This window comes from Crinia signifera, chromosome 11 (genome assembly GCF_055691185.1).
Source record: "Crinia signifera chromosome 11, ASM5569118v1, whole genome shotgun sequence".
Taxonomy (NCBI): Eukaryota; Metazoa; Chordata; class Amphibia; order Anura; family Myobatrachidae; genus Crinia; species Crinia signifera.
The window spans coordinates 9327281-9351092 of record NC_139227.1 but is presented as its reverse complement, the minus strand read 5'-3'; the positions used below and the strand labels follow the sequence as shown (position 1 = coordinate 9351092).

The window sequence follows — 23812 nt, the reverse complement described above, 5'->3', positions numbered from 1 at the left end:
ACGCGGACACCAGTGAAGCACGCGAGGGGACGCGTTTACCTGTGAAGGTATCCGCGTCCCCTCGCGGGGCTCGCTGCGCTCGCCACACTATTCTATTCTCACTCCACGCCCTAGTGGATAGTAGGGCATGAAAAGGTCGGAGGACGCGTACCGCCGCCGCTCGCGGGCTCACTGCGCTCGCCACGCTTCGGGTTGGCATGGATCGTGGTGTGGCGTTAAAAATTTGGGGGGACATTTAAGGGTTAATTGTGCTTATTTGGGCTCTGTAGCCCATTTAACATTGATTCCTATGGCCACATCGGGTCCATTGAGGCATTTAACAGTAAAATCGCGTCGGTCGGGCCATTTAACATTGATTCCTATGGCAAATCGGGAGCATCGCGTCGCGGGCATCGCGGGTACATTTATGGCCAGCCGCGACGCGACCGACGCGATTTCCATGTTTAACATGGGTTTCAATGGGAAATCGCGGGCATCGCGTCGGTCGCGTCGCGGACAGACATAAATGTACCCGCGATCACCACGACGGGCGCCCATCTAGGTAAAGAGTACCTTTTGATGTTTGATGATTGTCGTGGTGTGTACTGTATATGTCAGTATATTGTCTATCGGCATTTGGTTGTGGGGATTCTGTCAGTACCAGTAGTAGTAGTAGTAGTTGTAATATTAAAATGTGCATATAGCATCATCATATTCTATAGCGCTGCACAGTTGGAAACAATTACAGTCATACAGATGGAGCCACTGTCATCTGAGAGGCTCCCATCGCGCTGATCACCAGCCTGTGCCGGCGAATGAGGCACGCACATGTCAGAGATGCTCGCACGCCCCATTATGGGAAATGGACACACGCACGTGTGAGACGCTCGTGCGTCCTAATCTGCTGCCGCACCAGCCAGCAGATACCAGCGGAAGCCCTGCATAGTTAGCGTAGTGTCCCCGTCAGGCAGCTAGTCACTGTACTGTCCCAGGGAGCTGCAGCTCTGTCCCCGGCGTCGCTGGCAAGCCTAGTGAGCGCCTCTCACACAGCACCGGTAACCGCCTGATCCCCTGTGCTGGCGGACGCGGCAGAGAGGGGATCATGCGTGCGCCGGTCGAGAGGCGCTCCATCTGTCTGAGACGCAGGAGCGTCTCAGTAATTATTGCGGCAGGGTACGGCAACCCTGCCTGTGTCCTCTTCAGGGAGACGGACAGGGTTAGGGGCTCGGTAGCGCGTGCGTCTCATGCACAATAATGGACGGATTTGCCAGTGCTCCATGTTACATACTGGCAAATGCCTCCATTTCAAACGTGAAACACAAATGCCTCCATTTCGAGCGTAGCGAGCCCCGCGAGGGGGTGCGGTACACGTCCTCCTGACCTGTTCATACCCCCACTATCCACGTCGGCGTGGTGCTGATTTGATAAAGTGTGGCGAGCACAGCAAGCCACCGAGCCCCTGAGCCCGAAGCGAGGAGACGCAGATTACTCGTTGTGTATTTCACGTCTCCACTCAGGGATTGCTAGACTCGCCGCGTTTTGGGCTCGGTGGCTTGCTGCGCTCCCCACACTTTATAAAATCAGGTCCACTCCGAAGGTGGATAGTGGGGTTATGAACAGGTCGGGAGGACGCGTACCTCGTCCGCTCTCCACGCTTCCGGCTGGCATGGATAGTGAGGGTGTTTCAGGAACACAATCACACCTGTCATGTCAGGCAGGTTGCAATGGTCAATGGTTCCCACACAATGTAATAAGCACTAACTGACTACGCTAACGGGAACCGGACGGGGTCCAGACAGTCAGGATCCCGACAGGCATTCACTCGATGTCGGGATACCGACTGTCAAAACACCGACAGCCGGGTTCCCAATGGCCGTCGGCTATTTTCCCTTGTGGGGATCCACGACCCCCATAGAGGTGGAATAGAATAGGTGGCTCGCGTAGCGAGTCACCGTGCCCACAAGGGGCTTTGTTGCGCTCGCCATGCTGTCTGGGTCCGGCCAGTCGGGATAATGACTGCCGGGATCCCAACTGTCGGACCCCTATACCACACCCACGCTCTCTGCGTAACGCTGACTGACTACGCTAACTACGTAAGCTCCGGCTGGCTGCAAACTGGCGGGAACACAACACTGATACTGACAGGGACACCGTACTGACTACGCTAACTACGTAAGCTCCGGCTGGCCACGAACGGGCAGGAACACGACACTGATACTGACAGGGACACCGTACTGACTACGCTAACTACGTAAGCTCCGGCTGGCCACGAACGGGCAGGAACACGACACTGATACTGACAGGGACACCGTACTGACTACGCTAACTACGTAAGCTCCGGCTGGCCACGAACGGGCAGGAACACTGCACAAGTACAAATTATGCAAATTGTGTAACATAGCCCTGCCCCCTCCACGTACACCTGCAAATCGTGGGATTTTACTGGTGGGGTAGGAGCAGGGGCGGATTGGGGACTAAAAGTTGCCCTGGAATATTTCTGAAAGTGGCCTCATGTGGGCGGCAAAATGGGTGGAGCCAACATAACAGTAGGCGGTATTACCACATCACTATACTAAGATACATTGGGGGGTATTCAATGCTGTGGGCGAGTGGTGACAGCAAGCAGAGCTTCCTGCTCGCTGTCACCACTTACCCTGTCAGTATTCAACGCAGCCCCTCTCATACGCCAATTCCCCCTCGCTCCATTTTTTGAGTGAGGGGGAATTAGCGTATGCGGCTCCTGAACCAGCGATACTTGCAGCTAAATACAGCGAGTTTTCTGCATTAGCCGCGGGTCTCGCTGTTTCCCCAGAACATTGAACAGAGCGAGCGGCCGGCGCGGGGGTTAAACAGCGTGGATCGCTGGTTTTCTGCAATCCTTGCTGTTTAACCCCCTCGCCGGCCGCATTAAATACCAGCCATTATTGACAGGTAAAACTAAAGCCTCAATAGTGTTTGAATATCAGATTCATCAATATTAACTTGTGTTTGTTGGTGAGACTGTAAAATGTGAATGGACCCATGGTTGTCTGGCACTAACCTGACTTTACACACTCTCAACTTCAGGCTGTTGATACTGGACATTGCCTTTCTCTGGAAAGAGCCTAAAAACACTACAGTATATACACAAACCAGGATCACATCACCGTAATGCCCAGTACACAATACAACACACCGTTATGCCCAGTACACATTACAGCACACCGTTAAGCCCAGTACACATTACAGCACATGCAGGTATGCCCATACATATTATAGCACACGCCGGTATGCCCATACACATTATAGCACATGCAGGTATGCCCATACACATTACAGCACACGCAGGTATGCCCATACACATTATAGCACACGCCGGTATGCCCATACACATTATAAAACACGCCGTTATGCCCATACACATTATAGCACACGCCGTTATGCCCATACACTTTATAGCACATGCCGTTATGCTTATACACATTACAGCACACGCCGTTATGCCCAGTACACATTACAGCACACGCCTTATGCCCAGTACACATTACAGCACACGCCTTATGCCCAGTACACATTACAGCACACGCCGTTATGCCCAGTACACATTACAGCACACGCCGTTATGCCCAGTACACATTACAGCACACGCCGTTATGCCCATAAACATTACAGCACACGCCGTTATGCCCATACACATTACAGCACACACCGTTATGCCCATACACATTACAGCACACACCGTTATGCTCAGTACACATTACAGCACATGCCGTTATGCTCAGTACACATTACAGCACACGCCGTTGTGCTCAGTACACATTACAGCACACGCCATTATGCTCATACACATTACAGCACACGCCGTTATGCTCAGTACACATTACAGCACATGCTGTTATGCTCAGTACACATTACAGCACATGCCGTTATGCTCAGTACACATTAAAGCACATGCCGTTATGCTCAGTACACATTACAGCACACGCCCGTATGCTCGGTACACATTACAGCACACACCGTTATGCCCATACACATTACAGCACACACCGTTATGCCCAGTACACATTACAGCACACGCCGTTATGCTCAGTACACATTACAGCACAGGCCGTTATGTTATATTATATGATATTTTATAGCACATAAGTGCTGCTTACCTACATGCTTGTTGCCAGGGGTTATATGCTCCTTGCAGGGGTTACTTGCTGGTTGGCGTGGGGGGGGGGCATTTTATACTGGTTGCCACGAAGGGGGGCATTTTATGTTCATTGCCATGGGGGACAGGACTCAGAGTTAGACTGTCTTTCCAGAGTCCCCTGCCCTGCCTCCTCCCAGTGCACTCCCCGGCAAACAGTGCCCTGCCTGCCCAGAGCCAGATTAAGGTCCATATGGGCCTGGAGCTGAAATTTATAAAGGGCCTATTGTGTGCCGCTGGAAGGGTTGTGACAATTGCTGCATCACTATGAATGATGTGGGTTTTGTGGACAGTAATGTGGGTGTGTGGTCTACGGTTTGGCCATTTCTGTGGGTGTGGTTATCTCTATGGAGTGTGTAGCTGGTGCATACATTTTAACCTGTTTATAATGAAACTATAACCACAAAAAGTTTCATTTTTATTTAGAAAAGGGTGAGAAATGCATTGTCTGCCTTTTCTTAAGTGTTAGAACAGTTAATAAAAAAGAAAAATCCAAAATTGTTCACTGATTATTTCCGCATGCTCCAGCTATGCCACTGAAGTGAACGGGAGCCAGTGAGAGAATGTGCCCACCTCAATTTCACTTCAATGGGACCGGTTAGTGATGTGAGGAGATGCCAGGGTGCAGTGTTACCTCTAGCACATAAAAACCTTCTGATTTTACCACTATTAACACTTTATGAACCACCAAAAAATGTGCACATCTCAATATAGCTTTTCTTTTATATTATATGTTAATTATAAATGACTGATTAATGTCCTTTTTAGGAGAGCATAGTCAATCAAAGGGGGCGTGTCCTTCAGATGAAAGGGGTGGTGAAGCAGACAGGGGTGGTGATGCTGACAAATATGTTGACAGAGACAGCCACTGACACACTTATACACTGACACACAAATGCTGACATAGACACTAATTTGCAGAAAGACTGACACACAGATATTGATAGATGCTAACATGCTGACACACAGCCATTGACACAGAAGCTGACACTCTGACACCACCACATGGACAGACACTGACACACGGATACAGTACAAGGAGGCTGACACACAGAAATACGATGGCACAGAAATATGCTGACACAAAGATAGATGTTGACACTGACACACACAAACAGATGGACGCTGACAAACAGACAGACGCTGACACACGATGCAGTCACACAGATATGCTGGCACACATACAGACACTGACACATGGAAACTGGAAGCAATACTGACAGACAGATGCTGACAAAAAATGAAGGTGCTGACAAAGATGCCAACACTCTCACAGCACTACATGGACAGATTCGGACACCAAAACATGGATGTTGAAACACAAAGACGCTGACACACTCAAAGAGGCTACTACAAAGACACGGTCATGCAGACAGACATTGACACATGGAAGCTTACACAATAAAAACTGGGACACTGACATACAGACGTTGACACATACAGATATAGTTTGTAAGTAAGGGATTTGGACCCAGGGCAGGTTACAGGGTAATGCCCATGGTGTGTACCTACTGTATATAAGTATATCGGGAAATTATGCATCCTGCCTGTGTGCAATAATAATACCTTGAAGGGCAACACCCCCATTCACACATCTATATATATCTATATCTTGAGGCGTAACTAGAACTTTATGGCCACCCCCAGCCTTTGTCACTACAATGCCTCTTAAAAGAGAGATCGAGAGAGATAGGTAGGTAGATAGATAGATAGATAAGCAAGAGTGGGAGAAGCATTAATGGGGCTTAAAGAAAGACAGATATGGGAGAGGGCACAGAGAGAAGGCTCGGTCGTAGAGAGAGGGACAGACGCGATGGGCCGCAGAGAGAGGGACGGATGCGATGGGCCGCAGAGATGGATGGGAGGGTCGAGAGAGAGAGATGGATGGGAGGGGCCACAGAGAGAGAGAGAGCTATGGATGGAAGGGGCCACAGAGAGAGAGCTATAGATAAGAGGGGCCACAGAGAGATGGATGGGAGGGGCCACAAAGAGAGATATGGATAAGAGGGGCCACAGAGAGAGAGAGAGATGGATAAGAGGGGCCACAGAGAGAGAGAGAGAGAGATGGATAAGAGGGGCCACAGAGAGAGAGAGAGAAAGATGGATGGGAGGGACCACAGAGAGATGGATGGGATGGGGCCACAGAGAGAGAGAATGGATGGGATGGGGCCACAGAGAGAGAGATGGGTGGGGCCCAGAGAGAGATGGATGGGGCCACAGAGAGAGAGATGGATGGATGGGGCATAGATGGATGCACAGGCAGGACTCTCTAACTAGCGAGGGTATAGACTGAGGATACAGCAGTTTAGAAAGTCCCCCTCTCACCTGATTAATTTTTCAGTGACCTCTTCCTCAGCAGCAGAGAGAAGATGCCCTCCCGAGTTGCTCCCACACAGCCTCACCACTGGCTCCAGCTACAGCTTCCATGCCCCCCCAGTGAGCAGGGTGCAGCTCTGTTTGGCGCCATACCCCGGGATTCTGGAAGGGCATACATCGCAGAGTTCTGGGGCAGAGCTTTGATCAGGGGGTGGAGCTTCAGGCGACCTTAGGGGGAAGATGGTGACTGTGCAAAGGAGTGGGGTAAGAGGCGGATAATGCATCAAACAAAAAGTTCCCCGATCAGCGGCAACGCTGAATGACCGAGTCCCGGAAAACAGCGTGCGGGAGGAGGCGGGCCACATACAGAAGTAACTGACAGGCGCTGTGTGCGCCGTTGCCGCCGATCGGAGGCTGGAGGAGGAGGGACAGGCAGCCGCAGCAGAACAGCGGGTGGGAGGACGCGGGGCCTCTCTATCTCTGACGGCAGCCACCCACCAATGACAGACGGAGGAGGCAGGGCTGCACACAGGGATTGGGCGATGCCTCCTGCCGCTGAGCGGCTGAGCAGCCCCTGCCTCAGCCTGTCACTGTATGTTTGTGCTGTCCTGTCAGTGACAGACTGAGTGTGGCTGTGCGCATGCGCAATTTTCGGCGGCGGCGGCCTCTGTAGTGTCGGCCTCCCGGGAAAGTTCCCGGTAGATATAATGGCCAATCCGCCCCTGGGTAAGAGGATGCACGGGAGGTTGAACCAGGACCTGTTCTTTGAGCCCGGGGCTGGTTATGCTTAGGAGGGGGGACGCCACGCTGTTTTTTTTTTCAAAATCGCATGTTTTAAAATGTGCACATTTTCATGACTTGAAATCGCTCGAAATCGGACCATATCGCACTTTTTTGCCGCAAATTCGCATCTCATTACATATGCTAATTTGCAGCAAAAAATTCGATTTTTAAAGGTGCGAAAATGGGGCGATTTTTAAACATGCCCAAAAATCGCACCCTATTACATTTCGCCCTCAGTGTTCACAATAAAATACCATTTATTACATCAAAAACCTACTTTTATGCTTTGGGGATGAATTCACACAAGGTCAAATTGCATTTGGAATTTATTGCATAGTCATCCCATTTATCATGTGTACTGTGCTGAGTGACGAATAAAAAGATAGCAGGAATGGTACTCTTTACTTAGAAGGGCGCCCATCTCGGCCATCTCGGGCATTGAATGCACTAAAAAATCAGGTGCGATGCGACAGACGAGATGCCCGAGATTTCCCATAGGGAACAATGTTAAATGTCTCAATTGACCCGATTTTCCTGTTCAATGCCTCAATTGACCCAATTTTTCCATAGGAAACAATGTTAAATGGGCCACAGAGGCCAAATAGGCACCCTGAAGTGAATTATGACCACCCGAATTGTTAACGCCACCCCACGATCAACGTCAACCCGAAGCGTGGCGAGCGCAGCGAGCCCGCGATGGTCGGCGGTACGCGTCCTACGACCTTTTCATACCCCCACTATCCACGTCGGCGTGGAGTTGAGAATAGAAAGTGTGGCGAGCGCAGCGAGCCTCCGAGCCCGAAGCGTGGCGAGCGCAGCGAGCCCCGCGAGGGGACGCGGATACTTCACAGGTATCCGCGTCCCCTGGCGGGCTTCACAGCTGTCCGCGTGCGCTTGCCACGCTTCGGGCTCGGTGGCTCGCTGCGCTCGCCACACTTTCTATTCTCAACTCCACGCCGACGTGGATAGTGGGGGTATGAAAAGGTCGTAGGACGCGTACCGCCGCCCCTCGCGGGCTCGCTGCGCTCGCCACGCATCGGGTTGACGTTGATCGTGGGGTGGCGTTAACAATTCGGGTGGCCATTATACACTTCAGGGTGCCTATTTAGCCTCTGTGGCCCATTTAACATTGTTTCCTATGGAAAAATCGGGTCAATTGAGGCATTGAACAGGAAAATTGGGTCAATTGAGACATTTAACATTGTTCCCTATGGGAAATCTCGGGCATCTCGTCGGTTGATCGCACCCGATTTTTTAGTGCATTCAATGCCCGAGATGCCCGAGATTTTTTACTAACGATGCCCACGATCAAAATCGTGGGCGCCCTTCTAAGTAAAGAGTACCGTAGGAATATATAGTTGCAAACAAGAAACCCCATTTTACAGGCAGCTATGTTAGTATCAATACTTGTAGAACTTCCCAAAATATAATGTTTACTAATGTTATATAAAATATCTTGCAACAACAAGAATTAACACAGACATGTCCAAACTACTGTATGTTCCTCCAGCTGTTGTGAAACTACAAGTCCTATCATGCCTTGCTACAGTTTTGTTATTATGGACTGCTAAAACTAAGGCAAGGCATGCTGGGATGTGTAGTTTCACAACAGCTGGAGGAAGGCTGCATCCTGCTGTAAACTCTCCTATTCTAATTTTCAAAAGGAGGCAAGTATGAGCTCCAGAAGATAATCCAAAATCGGTATGTGAGAGGAACGAGCCTTCATTAGGTTCTAGCTCGTCTTGTAATATCTCCTGTAAACATCGAATTAATTGTTGATTCTTTTTGAGTTTTCTGTTTTTCTTCTTGGAGATGTGTGTAATTTATTTTCCTTCCCTTATTGACTCGGCTAATTGCTGTACAGTTTGTGAATACCTAATGAAATGTTTCAGAGTAATGATGATGCTTTGGTACACTATTAACTGTTCTAAAAACTTCTGTTTGGCACAAAAATACTATAAATAAATTGAGGATACATCTGTCAACCCAGAGTGAAATCCAACTGCTGGTTTTGAAACTCTTGCTGACCTGTACAGTTTTATTAGCTGAGGAGTAATACACCAGGCAGTTGATGTAACAAGCAGTGAAAAGACTGGAGAAGTGCTCATATCAACCAATCAGCTTCTACAGTACGTATCATTTATAGAATGTATTTGATAAATTGTACATTGAATCTGATTGGTAAGTGCAACTTTCCACTTTTTCACTTCTTTCTCTGGTTGGTACTGTACATATTGCATCTGTGCTGCTATACGTCAAACCTGTCCCATGCATCTGTGCCTGTGCCTCAGTGCTGCTGTACATTAACCCCTATACATCTGTGCCATTGTACATCAACCGCCCAAGCATCTGTACAACTATACATTAAACCCCCGATTCTTCTGTGCTACTGTAAATCGACTCCCAGGCATCTGTGCCTTTGTACATCAACTCCCATGCATCTGTGCCACTTTACATCAACCCCATGCACCTGATCAGCTTTACATCAAACCCCCCCCATGCATTTGTGCAGCTTTACATCAACCCCACATGGATCGTACATCAATACCCCCATGCATCTGTGCCATTGTTCATCAACCCACCATGTGTCAGTGCAGCTGTACATCAACCCCTCCCATGCATCTACTGTATACCACTGTACATCAAATCCCATGCATCTGTGCTACTTACATCAACGCCCATGCATCTCTACCACTTTACATCAACCCCATGCATCTGAGCAGCTTTACATTAACCCCTTTCCATGCATCTGAGCAGCTTTATATCAACCCGACATGGCTAGTACATCAATACCCCCATGCCTCTGTGCTACTGTACATCATTCTACCATGTATTAGTGCAGCTGTGCATCAAATCCAATGGATCTATACCACTGTACATCAACTCCCATGCATCTGTGCCACTTAACATCAACTCCCATGCATCTGTGCCACTTAACATCAACCATTCAACCCCATGCATCTGAACAGCTTTACATCAACCTTTCCCATGCATTTGTGCAGCTTTACATCAACCGACATGGCTAGTACATCAATACCCCCATGCCTCTGTGCTACTGTACATCATTCTACCATGTATTAGTGCAGCTGTGCATCAAATCCAATGGATCTATACCACTGTACATCAACTCCCATGCTTCTGTGCCACTTAACATCAACTCCCATGCATCAGTGCCACTTTACATCGACCCCATGCATCAACCCCACGTGGATGGAGAATGAGTCAACAACAGTTACTGTATGCCTTATAGTCAGTGGTGCATGAGGGTAGTGCCTAGGGGTGGCACTTGCTGGGGCGCAGCACACCAGGCTGATGAGTATATTTTGATCCAGGAAGTGGTAGTGGGACAAGGATGGGGATGTTTTGATGGTTTTGAAGCATCTGGACTGGCCCTGAAATGAAGAGGCAGTGACATGAAGGGGGATGGGAGATGAGAAGTTGCACCAATAATGTCCTTCTGGGCGGCCTTACCCCTAAATCCACTTCTGCTTATAATGACTGCCATCTTAGCATTTTTGCTGCAGTTTCATTGTTCTTCATATCTGTAAATGATCCTTAAGTGTAGATTGAAAAATCGCTCATAGCCGACATAATTCGTATATGCTGTAACATGTCCGATAATTATGGCAAAGGACAGCTCTTGCGTTAGGAGCTGTCCTTTGCGGTGAGAGTCAGCGGGTCCCATGGGGACCCGGCGGCTCTCCCCTCCCTCCCTTACCCGGCGCTGCTGCGCCGGGCTCTCCTCCATGCACCCGGAAGAGAATCATAGTGAAGGGAGGAGGAGGTCACAGGTCCGGTGCTGCCCAAACACAGGTGAGGGGGGTCGGTGCGTGGCGGTGGGAGGGAGGTGCAGGGCGGCGGTGGGTCGGTGCGGGGCGGCAGCTCGCGTTAGAAGCCCATAGGCTTCTATGGGGCATCGTCAGATTTTTCTGGCGATGCCCCCCGTCGCGGTAACCCGACGGGGGATATTTACAGCATCCCAAAATGCGGTAAAAACGCAGATAACTGGGTTTTTACCGCATTTTTAGTTTACAGAATCTCCCCCGTAGAGAGAAATGGAAGTGTCACATAGGGCCTTATTCTAGTTCACTCTTTCTGACAAAACCATGTGCACTGCAGGGGGGCAGATCTAAAATGTGCAGAGAGAATTAGCTTCGGGTGAGTTATTTTGTTTCTGTGCAGGGTAAATACTGGCTGATTTATATTTACACTGCAATATAGATCTCACTTTGAAGTAAAACCCCACCCAAATCTAATTCTCTCTGCACAAGTTACATCTGCCCTCCTGCAGTGCACAGGGTTTTGTCCATCTAAGAAGGATTTTGTCAGAAAGAGTGAACTAGAATAAGGCCCATAGAAAGGAAGATATGTGCTAGTTTATTTTCTGCATGTACGTAACAGTCAGCAATGTATAAAGAACATGTGATACATAAATGTAGTATAATTATAAAGTGTATGTATTGCAATGTCTCCATTTTTTTTTAGAAGCTGTCTATATTTTGTAAGACAAGGCAGTCAGACAGGCTGTAATCCAGAAAAGCCACACAGAGACGTTACACGACGATAATGATACCTCTTGTGTACAAATCATGTTTACTTTGACTTTTATAAAGAGGTAATTTGCAGGAATAGAGATAATCCCGTTATACTTTATAATTTGAATGTCATTTGGAATATGTGATGGAAGACAGCTGATTACTCACCGCCTCCTCTTACCGTTTAATCAGTATTTAATCCAAGGTCCAACGTGAAGTTAGATGAAAACAGCTGAAGTATTCTGGATTCATTGTGGTTAACATGGCTTTGTTATAGATTTCTTTTTTTTTTTGTTTTATTCTAGATTGAAGTTTTTATGTGCGTATTTCTTTTTGATTTAACCTACTGTATGCTTATCTCATTAAAACAAATTACAGTATGGAGATGCTGAGGCTTCAATGCAGTTTGTATATTGAACAAGTTCATAGAGTGGTAATTATTGGTATGTAACAGATCAGTTCCTCTATAATGAAATAATTTATAAATATTAATAACTTAATCAAGGGGCCCCAATGCTAACCTCTATCTATTCAGTCACAACCCCTAGCTACTTCATGCTTGGTCATGATATTCGTTAAAGACTGTTATACTTGTTTCAAAGGCATGTTGATAAGTAATTACAGTACTTGTGTAGTTTCACGGCGGCAGTTATGTAGTTAGTGTAGCGGCCCTGTCAGTATCAGCGTCGTGTTCCTGCCTGTTCGCGGCTAGCCAGAGGTTACGTAGTTAGCGTAGTCAGTCAGGCGTCCCTGTCAGTATCAGTCATTTTCCCGCCCGTTCGCGGCTAGACGGAGCTTACATAGTTAGCATAGACAGTCAGCGTTATGCAGTTAGCGCAGTCAGTCAGCGTTACGTAGTTAGCGCAGTCAGTCAGCGTTACGCAGTTAGCGCAGTCAGTCAGCGATACTGACATTGTGATGGAACCATTGACCATTGTAATCTGCCTGACATGACAGGTGTGGATGTGTTCCTGAAACACCCTCACTATTCACGCCAGCCCGAAGCGTGGCGAGCATAGCGAGCCCCACAAGGGGACGCAGTACGCGTCCTCCCGCCCTGTTCATACCCCCAGTATCCCCGTCGGCGTGGAGTTGAATTTATAAAGTGTGGTGAGCCACCGAGCCTGAAGCATGGCGACCGCAGAGAGCCCCACACTTCGGCCTCGGCGGCTCGCTGTGCTCGCCACATTTAAAATCACTACTATAAAATCAACTACCCACACCGACGTGTATAGTGGGGGTATGAACAGGTCGCCACACTTTGGGCTGGCGTGGATATTGGGGGTTTGAAATGGAAGCATTTGCCAGTATGTAACATGGAGCACTGGCAAATGCCTCCTTTATTGTGCATGAGAGGCACATGCTACCGAACCCCTAACCCTGTCCATCTCCCTGAAGCGGAAGCGGGCAGGGTTGCCGTACCCTGCTGCAATCATTACTGAGACACAGTAAGGGTTTGAGACACGCTGCGTCTCAGACAGATGGAGTGCCTCTCCGCCAGCGCCCGCATGATCTCCTCCCCGCCGGTGTCCGCCAGTGCAGGGGATCTGGCGGTTACCAGAGCTGCGCGAGAGGTGCTCACTAGGCTTCCTAGGGACACCGGAGACAGAGCTGCAGCTCCCAGGCACAGTACGGTGAGTAGCTGCCTGACAGGGACACTACGCTGACTACGCCGGGCTGCCACGGAGTCACTACTCTGACTACGCTAGGCAGCCATTGGGCTACGCTGACAACGTAGCGTAGCCTGCCACCGTGAAACTACACAAGTTACGTTTAGCCCCGCCGCATACACCCACGAATCAAAGGCATTACATGTTGGCAAGTATGGTCTAAAGAACAACTACTGCTATTGTATACATTTGACCAATTACTGTATGTGTGTGCAAAACAAATTGTTCCTATTTAATATATATTAATACATAATTCGGACAGAGCCTGTGACCAGAGCACATCTACTGAAGGTGAGAATTGCCTTGGGAATATCCCAGACTCTGTACTGAATTTACTGCTTTTTAATCCAAATTAAGTTTTAACAGTTGAAATTTACCAGGAATTGAGCTGGGCATTGCCAGATCCATTGGAGACATTGTCTTTATAATACCCTTGTATAGGTATGGCCACCTAAAGAGGTCCTATCCACTAAACGTTAACATCAGATGGTGTATTCAATAGCAACATTGCCGGGAGGGAGACTATTCGCCGCTTAGCCGGAAATAATAGGAATAGGCGCTTCACTGTGCCAAGATACCACCCTATTTAGGATCGTTTCCTCTTGGGAAAGTTGCCTTTATAAATTCTTTTGATCCGTAAACCCCTGATAAAGTCACATTAAGGGACGAAACGCGTTGGTTATATTTTCTTCTGCTGTTATCAAGTATCTTAAATGTCTGAATGAGAACCCAAAAAAAATTGGATCAATTGTGACCACTGTGTTTAAAAAAGAGACTTTTTAATAAATATTTGAAATTACTTTTTTACTGTATGCTAAAGTGATTTAGGCCCTTATTCTGATTGACGCGTACTTTACCGCATACTTTCGGATCGCGTCTTTACGGCGTCTGCGCATGCGTGGAGAACGCAACGCGCATGTGCCACGCCTTGACTCCGTACCTGTTCGGCCAAATCCCGTACAAAACTGTTCCCCGCAATCAGTCGGGAAATATGGGCGTATTATGGGCGTCATGCGGAATGACACATGGGCGTAGTTTCAAAGTGGGCAAAACGGGGCGGAAACATGGGCGGACACGGGGGAGTACACTTATGTTGGGGGGCGTACATTCGGATAGCACTCCGAATGCACGCGATCAAAAAGGGAAGAAATGTGCGGTGTCCACAAGTGTACTATTGCTTTGCGGACACCACTCGTTCATGCGGTAGGCGAACGTACGCCTAATGACTACAAGCATTAACACCTGAACCCAATAGAATCGACTCCTTTACTCATTACTCACTAATAGGACGCTTGTCAGTGCTTTAATTGAAACCATTGCACTTCAATTGCTGTAAGGGTTAATGTGTGCAATGCATGTGTTAGGCATGCTTGTAAGGATATATTGGCATCTAATTGATTACAATTCCAAATAAGCAGTTTTTTATGAGGATAGGTAATTGAATAAGTGGGTCATGTGATGTATTGCAGAAGATACATAATAGTGGGTTGTTTGGCGTAAATACTCCGCTTACGTGCGGTAGCACCGCTTGGCTCCCGTTCGGATGCGGTATTCCCGAGCATACTCTGTAATACTCTGTAATACCGTGCAGAATCTGAGTGTTTCTCCCGCACACGCATGGTTTGTATGTCGTCCGTAAACACGCCCTGTTCTTAAAGAGTGAGTCCGTCCGAATGCGGAGGACCCGTGGGCGTTTCTACGGACGATGGCCGCACGCGGCAGAACACCGTGGCGTGCGGACCGCACCGTAAGAATGCGGGAATATCCGCACCGATCAGAATAAGGGCCTTAGCCTAAGGCTTAACTGATTTAATTGTGAAGATCAACACTAGGGGCGCCAACACACAATTGTATTCTATATTTCCCTATATCCCCCATCCAACAGGGGATCTTGTGAGCTAGGCAGCCCCCACATAATTACTTCAATTCCCGTGGCGCAACACAAGATTCTGCTTTATATATATATATATATATATATATATATATATATATATATATATATATATATATATATATATCTATCTATCTATATATATATATATATATATATATATATATATATATATATATATATATAGATATATATCTATGAGGAAAATGTTTTAGAACCCGGCGACTCCAGTTAAAATATATATAAAAGTAGGCTGTATGTTAAAAAATATTAATACATTTATTGGGCTATACAATAATACAGTAATGAGAAAAAATGGGGGTGGGATATCTCGTTTAGAGTAAAAAATAGAGAAACTTTAAAAAATCAATAAAAAATAAAAAAAAAAAAAAAAAAAAAATATGAAAAATACAAAAAGGAAAATGTCTCTTTAAAACATATGTATCAAGATGATTGCGAATACACAATAAGATCAAGGTAAAATAAATATATGGAATCGCTTAGCTTTTGTAGTATAGGGAGCAATAAGCTCAGAAGTTGCCCGACATGTTTCGTCTATGATAGACTTCCTCAGGGGGTGGGGACAAGGATGAAGGGAGCAGATATTTATGTGCACTAGGAAGTTACGTCACTTCCTGTAATTAGTAATTCAATTGGATACATATTAGGCTAAAAACGGAGGATTTCACACAGTTAGGGCAAGCATTAGCCATGTATAACTAGCTAGTATAGCCGATAGTTATATAAGTCCCGAACAAAGAAAAAGTCACAAGTTTTTACACTTAATGTCCGGGATCGCGGTAAAGTGGGGCGCGACGTCATTTCCGCCCCACTTCCGCCCCGTATCCGGCATCGTTATCATCTAAATGCGCATGCGTCTTTGGTCCCAGCTTCACGCGGCTGTACGTATCTGATAGTGACTGGCGTACTTCCTGTATCTGGAACGCTACGTCTGAAGTCTATTTCCTGGCATTTGGAACGCACAGTGCTGTTGATACGTGCGTGCTGGCTTCCTGGCATTGCCATGGTGACGGATCCTCCCAAACTTTATAGATCTGTGATAAACGATCGGGCTGGATATGTCTCACGTAGTAGGTGACTCATAGTAAAGGTGGTGTTGGATTAGCCATTTTTATAAGAGGAAAGACAAGAAGAGGTATTAGTATATAAGCAATAAAAGCACTGTTCAGGCTGTTAATAAGGTCATTGGAACAGGTGGTATAAAAACAGGACTCAATCTACTCCTAAAACATATGCAGAGGTCATTACTCAGGGTTGTTAAATGAGTATGCTAGGAACTATATTGGCCCAATTTCAGGATAGGCTTTACAGAGTAAACATTGAAAATATATAACATTTTACTATACTGAAGGCAAGTGCCTAAATATATGTGGATCATAACAGGAATGGGAAGGTGTTCCAGTGATTATGTGGATCTCCTTTACAGAACATGTCATACCTTCACCCTTTTATTACAGCACCCAATCTTCCTAGGAGGTTCCCCTTCCTAGTACTAGTTGGGCCCAACACTGCTTAGCTTCCAAGATCGAACGTGGTTGGGCGGTGCCAGTGTGGTATGGCAGTAGTGTGGTTAGTGGTACTGTGGTTGACATAAAAGGATTCCAATCACTGGGATCAAGATGGGTGGGGGAGAAGTGAGCAAGGATGTAACCTAAGGTTGATTGGAACATACCGGACCTTAGATAGTATAAGTAACGGGGTGCAGGTGCCCGCAGTGTGGTCTGGGGTCTCTTAGTAGGAACTTCGGGAAGAGTTTCAGGTGTTATAAGAAAGGTGCTATCTCATAGCTGTCATTAAAACCTTCTGGATGAAGGGTATTTAGTTCGAAAATCCAGAACATTTCTCTTTTTGATAGTAGATTTGACAGGTCTCCTCCTCGTTCTCCTAGTGCGACCAGTTCAATCCCTTTAAACTTAAGTTGCTCTGGATCTGCGTTGTGATGTGTTGAGAAGTGTTGGGAGACAGCATGCGTTTGAACTTTGTTTTTAATGTTTCTAACGTGCTCCTGTATCCGGATTTTCAGGGGTCTCTTAGTCTTTCCCACATACTGTAAATGACAGGAACACTCCAGAAGATAGATGACAGATGATGTAGTACAGTTTATGAAATGTTTTATCTTGAACTCCTTGGATTTGTCTTTATTATGGAATGATTTCCTATTCGGGTGTAGGAGGCGACAGATGATACAGTGTCCACATTTGTAGCTACCTATGCATTTTGGCATACCGGTTGTGTGTTGGGTTTCGTTTCTTAGCATGCTTGGTGCCACCAGGTCTTTAAGATTTTTGCTTTTTCTGTATACCACATGAGGACGTACTGGCAGACTGTTTTTTAAAACTGGGTCCATTAACAGAATCCCCCAGTGTTTATTGAGTGCTGCTTTGATATTTTTTTCCTGGCAGTTGTATGTTGTGACGAATTTGATTCCTGGAGTATGTTCTTCTTTTTTTGTGTATTGTAGTAGGGACTCTCTATTCAGGGTTTTTGCCCTCTGTTCGGCGTCCCTCAGGATATGTTCGGGGTATCCCTTCTCCCGGAATCTATCCGCATAGGTGGTGATCTGTACATCTCTCTCGGTGGTGTTTTTGCAGTTACGTGATAGCCTGTGGAATTGCGAAAATGGCACATTGTTTTTCCATCTCTTGAGGTGACTACTTTCATAATGGATATAACTATTGGTATCCACTTTTTTCACGTAATTTTTTGTAGTTATGTTGTTACCATCTTTCGCTAGTACTAGATCGAGGAACTCCACCTGTTCGCTGTGCACATTGGAAGTAAAAACCAGGTTCAAGTCATTGTCTCCTATGTATCTCAGAAAATCTTCAAAATCTGCTTGGGAGCCTCTCCAAATGATTAAAATGTCATCAATATAACGTTTAAAAAGGATAATATTCTCTTTAAAACGATGATTGTTAAGAATAAATCTTCTCTCCCAGTGACCCATTAATAAATTAGCGAAGCTAGGGGCAAAGATTGTCCCCATAGCTGTGCCGCAGACTTGTAGGTAAAAGCAGTCTAAGAATTTAAAATAATTGTGCTTCAAGATAAAACTCATGACGTCACATAAAAACTCTCGGTTAATGTCTGTAAGGGTGCCATCCTCTCTTAGAAACTCGTCACAGGCATTAATCCCGTCCTCATGTCTGATGCACGTGTAAAGTGACTGGACGTCTATTGTTGCCCATAGGTAGTCTTCTTCCCATGTCAGGTTTTCCACTATGTTGAGGACCGAAGTGGTATCTTTTAAAAAGGAAGGGAGGTTAGTGACATGTGGTCGAAGGAATTTATCTGCATATTCAGACAAGTGTGACGTGAGTGACTCTATCCCAGCCACAATAGGCCTACCGGGAGGGTTTTGCAAAGATTTGTGTATCTTTGGTAGGAAATAAAAGATAGGGGTGGTCGGATTGGTGTGTAATAGATACTGGTATTCATCCTTTGTGAGGGTTCCGTTGCGTAGCCCTTTTAGTAGGATAGTCCGGAGTTCCTCTACATATTCATCTTTAGGATCTTGTGGTAGCCGGATATACGAAGTTGTGTCCCCTAGTAGTCTTTTTGCTTCCAACTCGTATGATGTTCTGTCCATGATCACCAATCCGCCACCCTTATCTGCTGGTTTAATGACAATCCCGTTGTTGTCCTGGAGAGTTTTGATGGCTTCTCTTTCTCTGTAAGTGAGGTTTTTCTTTTTCTTCTGTGTGCTCGGTCCATCTTCTGTGCATAGCTCATTCCTAACTGCCTCATAAAATGTACCAATATATGGTCCTTTGGATTCCAAGGGGTAGTATTTCGAGGTTGGCCTGAGCCCGGATTTGGAGTTGTTTTCATAGTTCTGTATGATGGCATCCTCTTTCTTCAAAAAATGTCTCTTCAATGTGAGTTGTCTTGTGAATTTATTGAGGTCTATGAAGGTATCAAACCTACTAAGACCTTTGGATGGTGCAAAAGACAGTCCTTTATTAAGGAGACTTGTCTCTGCATTAGTAAGGGTGTACGTTGAGAGGTTGAAGATACCTTTCGGGGTTACTTCTCTTAGTTCATGTTCCTCTTTTTGTGGTATCCTTTGCTTGTCCCTTCCTCCGCCTCGGCATCCTCTTCTTCTTCCTCCAGTCTTCTTTTTAAGGGGGATGCATGTGTCACTTTCTCTATCAATGGTGTTGCTGTCAGGTTCCGTATTCTTGTGCTGGTCCCCGGGGATAAAAAACTCTTCTTGCCTCCTTGTGATATAGCTTGGTTTCTCAAAGTTTGATGTCTATTGTTAGTATATACCGGTAACTGTTTTCTGGTTTCTAGGTCGAGATTTTCGTTATTCCTGTTTGTGTACTGTGTTGCTTGTCTCCAATTTGAATTATGCCTGTTTTTGTATTGAAAGATGTTAGTGTTTCTGCTCCATTTTTTGATTTTATTATTTTCGTAGTCTAATTTGTCCCTGATAAACTTCTTCTCCTTATTCTCCTTTACTTCTGCCTCAATGCGTTCCAATTTCTTGTTGAGAACCTTGTCATTGATGTTGTAATTCTCCTCAGCTTTTCTGGTCTGCATTTTAAGTTCTAGTTCATTAATCTCTGTTTCCAAAGTTAATAGCATACGTTTCTTTTCAGTAATTAGTATTTTCATAAGATTGATGGAGCACGTGTGTAGTGCTTTGTCCCATTCTTTGATGAAATCCGGATTATCCGCCCCGAAGGTGGGCTGTTTCAGCAGTCTTAGACCTCTTGGAATCCTATCGACGCTGACGTAATGTTCAAGACCTTTAATGTCCCACCACGTGCGAACCTCTTTAGATAATAGTTTCTCCATACTCCAGAACACACTATCAAGATCGTCATTGGTGTGCACTGTGGAGGTATCCCTTCCCTCATTAAAAATTCTTTGGCATGCGTCACTCCTGTTCTTCGCTCTTTCATTCCCTCTAAACATATTGTGTCAGAGGTCAGATAAACAAGGCAGCTGATTCCCTAGCACCAGGAAAATGTGTGGGTACAAGAAAAAGGGACAGTCAGCGCCAGGTAATACAACAGGTGAGTGCGAGACTTGATGCTTACTCAAAATAAACTGTTCCCCCTACTGGTATTAAGGGGTGTCTGCTCAGGTCCCAAGAGAGACAGTGGTGTGCTGTCTCTATAGGTAATAAACACTGGGGGATTCTGTTAATGGACCCAGTTTTAAAAAACAGTCTGCCAGTACGTCCTCATGTGGTATACAGAAAAAGCAAAAATCTTAAAGACCTGGTGGCACCAAGCATGCTAAGAAACGAAACCCAACACACAACCGGTATGCCAAAATGCATAGGTAGCTACAAATGTGGACACTGTATCATCTGTCGCCTCCTACACCCGAATAGGAAATCATTCCATAATAAAGACAAATCCAAGGAGTTCAAGATAAAACATTTCATAAACTGTACTACATCATCTGTCATCTATCTTCTGGAGTGTTCCTGTCATTTACAGTATGTGGGAAAGACTAAGAGACCCCTGAAAATCCGGATACAGGAGCACGTTAGAAACATTAAAAACAAAGTTCAAACGCATGCTGTCTCCCAACACTTCTCAACACATCACAACGCAGATCCAGAGCAACTTAAGTTTAAAGGGATTGAACTGGTCGCACTAGGAGAACGAGGAGGAGACCTGTCAAATCTACTATCAAAAAGAGAAATGTTCTGGATTTTCGAACTAAATACCCTTCATCCAGAAGGTTTTAATGACAGCTATGAGATAGCACCTTTCTTATAACACCTGAAACTCTTCCCGAAGTTCCTACTAAGAGACCCCAGACCACACTGCGGGCACCTGCACCCCGTTACTTATACTATCTAAGGTCCGGTATGTTCCAATCAACCTTAGGTTACATCCTTGCTCACTTCTCCCCCACCCATCTTGATCCCAGTGATTGGAATCCTTTTATGTCAACCACAGTACCACTAACCACACTACTGCCATACCACACTGGCACCGCCCAACCACGTTCGATCTTGGAAGCTAAGCAGTGTTGGGCCCAACTAGTACTAGGAAGGGGAACCTCCTAGGAAGATTGGGTGCTGTAATAAAAGGGTGAAGGTATGACATGTTCTGTAAAGGAGATCCACATAATCACTGGAACACCTTCCCATTCCTGTTATGATCCACATATATTTAGGCACTTGCCTTCAGTATAGTAAAATGTTATATATTTTCAATGTTTACTCTGTAAAGCCTATCCTGAAATTGGGCCAATATAGTTCCTAGCATACTCATTTAACAACCCTGAGTAATGACCTCTGCATATGTTTTAGGAGTAGATTGAGTCCTGTTTTTATACCACCTGTTCCAATGACCTTATTAACAGCCTGAACAGTGCTTTTATTGCTTATATACTAATACCTCTTCTTGTCTTTCCTCTTATAAAAATGGCTAATCCAACACCACCTTTACTATGAGTCACCTACTACGTGAGACATATCCAGCCCGATCGTTTATCACAGATCTATAAAGTTTGGGAGGATCCGTCACCATGGCAATGCCAGGAAGCCAGCACGCACGTATCAACAGCACTGTGCGTTCCAAATGCCAGGAAATAGACTTCAGACGTAGCGTTCCAGATACAGGAAGTACGCCAGTCACTATCAGATACGTACAGCCGCGTGAAGCTGGGACCAAAGACGCATGCGCATTTAGATGATAACGATGCCGGATACGGGGCGGAAGTGGGGCGGAAATGACGTCGCGCCCCACTTTACCGCGATCCCGGACATTAAGTGTAAAAACTTGTGACTTTTTCTTTGTTCGGGACTTATATAACTATCGGCTATACTAGCTAGTTATACATGGCTAATGCTTGCCCTAACTGTGTGAAATCCTCCGTTTTTAGCCTAATATGTATCCAATTGAATTACTAATTACAGGAAGTGACGTAACTTCCTAGTGCACATAAATATCTGCTCCCTTCATCCTTGTCCCCACCCCCTGAGGAAGTCTATCATAGACGAAACATGTCGGGCAACTTCTGAGCTTATTGCTCCCTATACTACAAAAGCTAAGCGATTCCATATATTTATTTTACCTTGATCTTATTGTGTATTCGCAATCATCTTGATACATATGTTTTAAAGAGACATTTTCCTTTTTGTATTTTTCATATTTTTTATTTTTTTTTTTTTTTTTTTTATTGATTTTTTAAAGTTTCTCTATTTTTTACTCTAATCGAGATATCCCACCCCCATTTTTTCTCATTACTGTATTATTGTATAGCCCAATAAATGTATTAATATTTTTTAACATACAGCCTACTTTTATATATATTTTAACTGGAGTCGCCGGGTTCTAAAACATTTTCCTCATTTACCCCGTACCTATAGAGACAGCACACCACTGTCTCTCTTGGGACCTGAGCAGACACCCCTTAATACCAGTAGGGGGAACAGTTTATTTTGAGTAAGCATCAAGTCTCGCACTCACCTGTTGTATTACCTGGCGCTGACTGTCCCTTTTTCTTGTACCCAGATATATATCTATATATATATATATATATATATCTATATATATATATATATATATATATATATAGATATATATATATATATATATATAATGTAAGTATGAATAATGTATTTATGTAGTATTTATTCCTTACCATGTAACTACTTTATATCATTCAGCTCTGTTACATCATAATACTTTATATCAGAAGATATGCTGCTTACATTTGTTATTTTAATTTCACCTGTATTTTCCCTTTAAATGCTTTCACAGACCCTAATGAACGTAATCCTTCCTTATGTAACGGTGTTTACCCATATTTATGTTCTTTTGATTATATTCAGCACTAACATATTTCTCTTTCACCTATGACCCAGGAATAGCTGCAGACACTAACGAGCAAATCACCTCTGGAGCTGTGATTGGAATTACGCATCTATTCCTGCTTTTTTTTTCTTCATACTTTTTTTTTTTTTTTAACACCTTTCCAGAGTTTAGTTAACACAAACTGATTGTGTGCCTTCTTTTATCCTGGCATTGATTTTTCCTACTGCGCCTTCATCACACGAAAGATAAGTGACCCAAGGAAAAAGGTGAGCACAACACTATTCTGATTTGCCCAATCATCCCATCAACTTCATATCATGTGTCACAGACAGTACATGCCAGTCTTTAAGGTTACAATATTTTCTTACAATGTTCCAGAATAAGCAGCTTTTTATTCCTTTGTCAGCTCCGTTCTGCTTCTGCAAGGAAAATCAACAAAAACCTGTTACTGTATCTCTGTATGAAGTAGCATGTAGGTGCTGATTTTTGTTTTTGCTGGGAGGTGCTCAAGCCTGTTGAAAGGAAGTGTGGCCTTGTAAAAAGGGGCATGTCCTTTGTGGAGGGGGTGTGTCCTGGCAATAGAGTTTACTATTGGCCCAAAAGGGGTACAGGGGAATGTATATCACACGGAACCAGAAACCCCCAGCGTTTGC

At 45.3% G+C, this 23812-nt stretch overlaps 1 long non-coding RNA gene and 2 pseudogenes across 1 annotated transcript; 2 read left to right on the top strand and 1 right to left on the bottom strand.

Moving 5' to 3' along the window:
* The first annotated feature begins 8911 nt into the window (after positions 1-8911).
* LOC146045414 (uncharacterized) lies at positions 8912-23426 on the top strand. The gene is made up of 3 exons (XR_014465433.1): positions 8912-8981; positions 12166-12230; positions 23210-23426. It is a non-coding gene; the product is annotated as an uncharacterized LOC146045414 (long non-coding RNA).
* On the bottom strand, positions 16818-16936 carry LOC146046463 (5S ribosomal RNA; annotated as a pseudogene).
* On the top strand, positions 21306-21424 carry LOC146046461 (5S ribosomal RNA; annotated as a pseudogene).
* Positions 23427-23812: the final 386 nt, after the last annotated feature.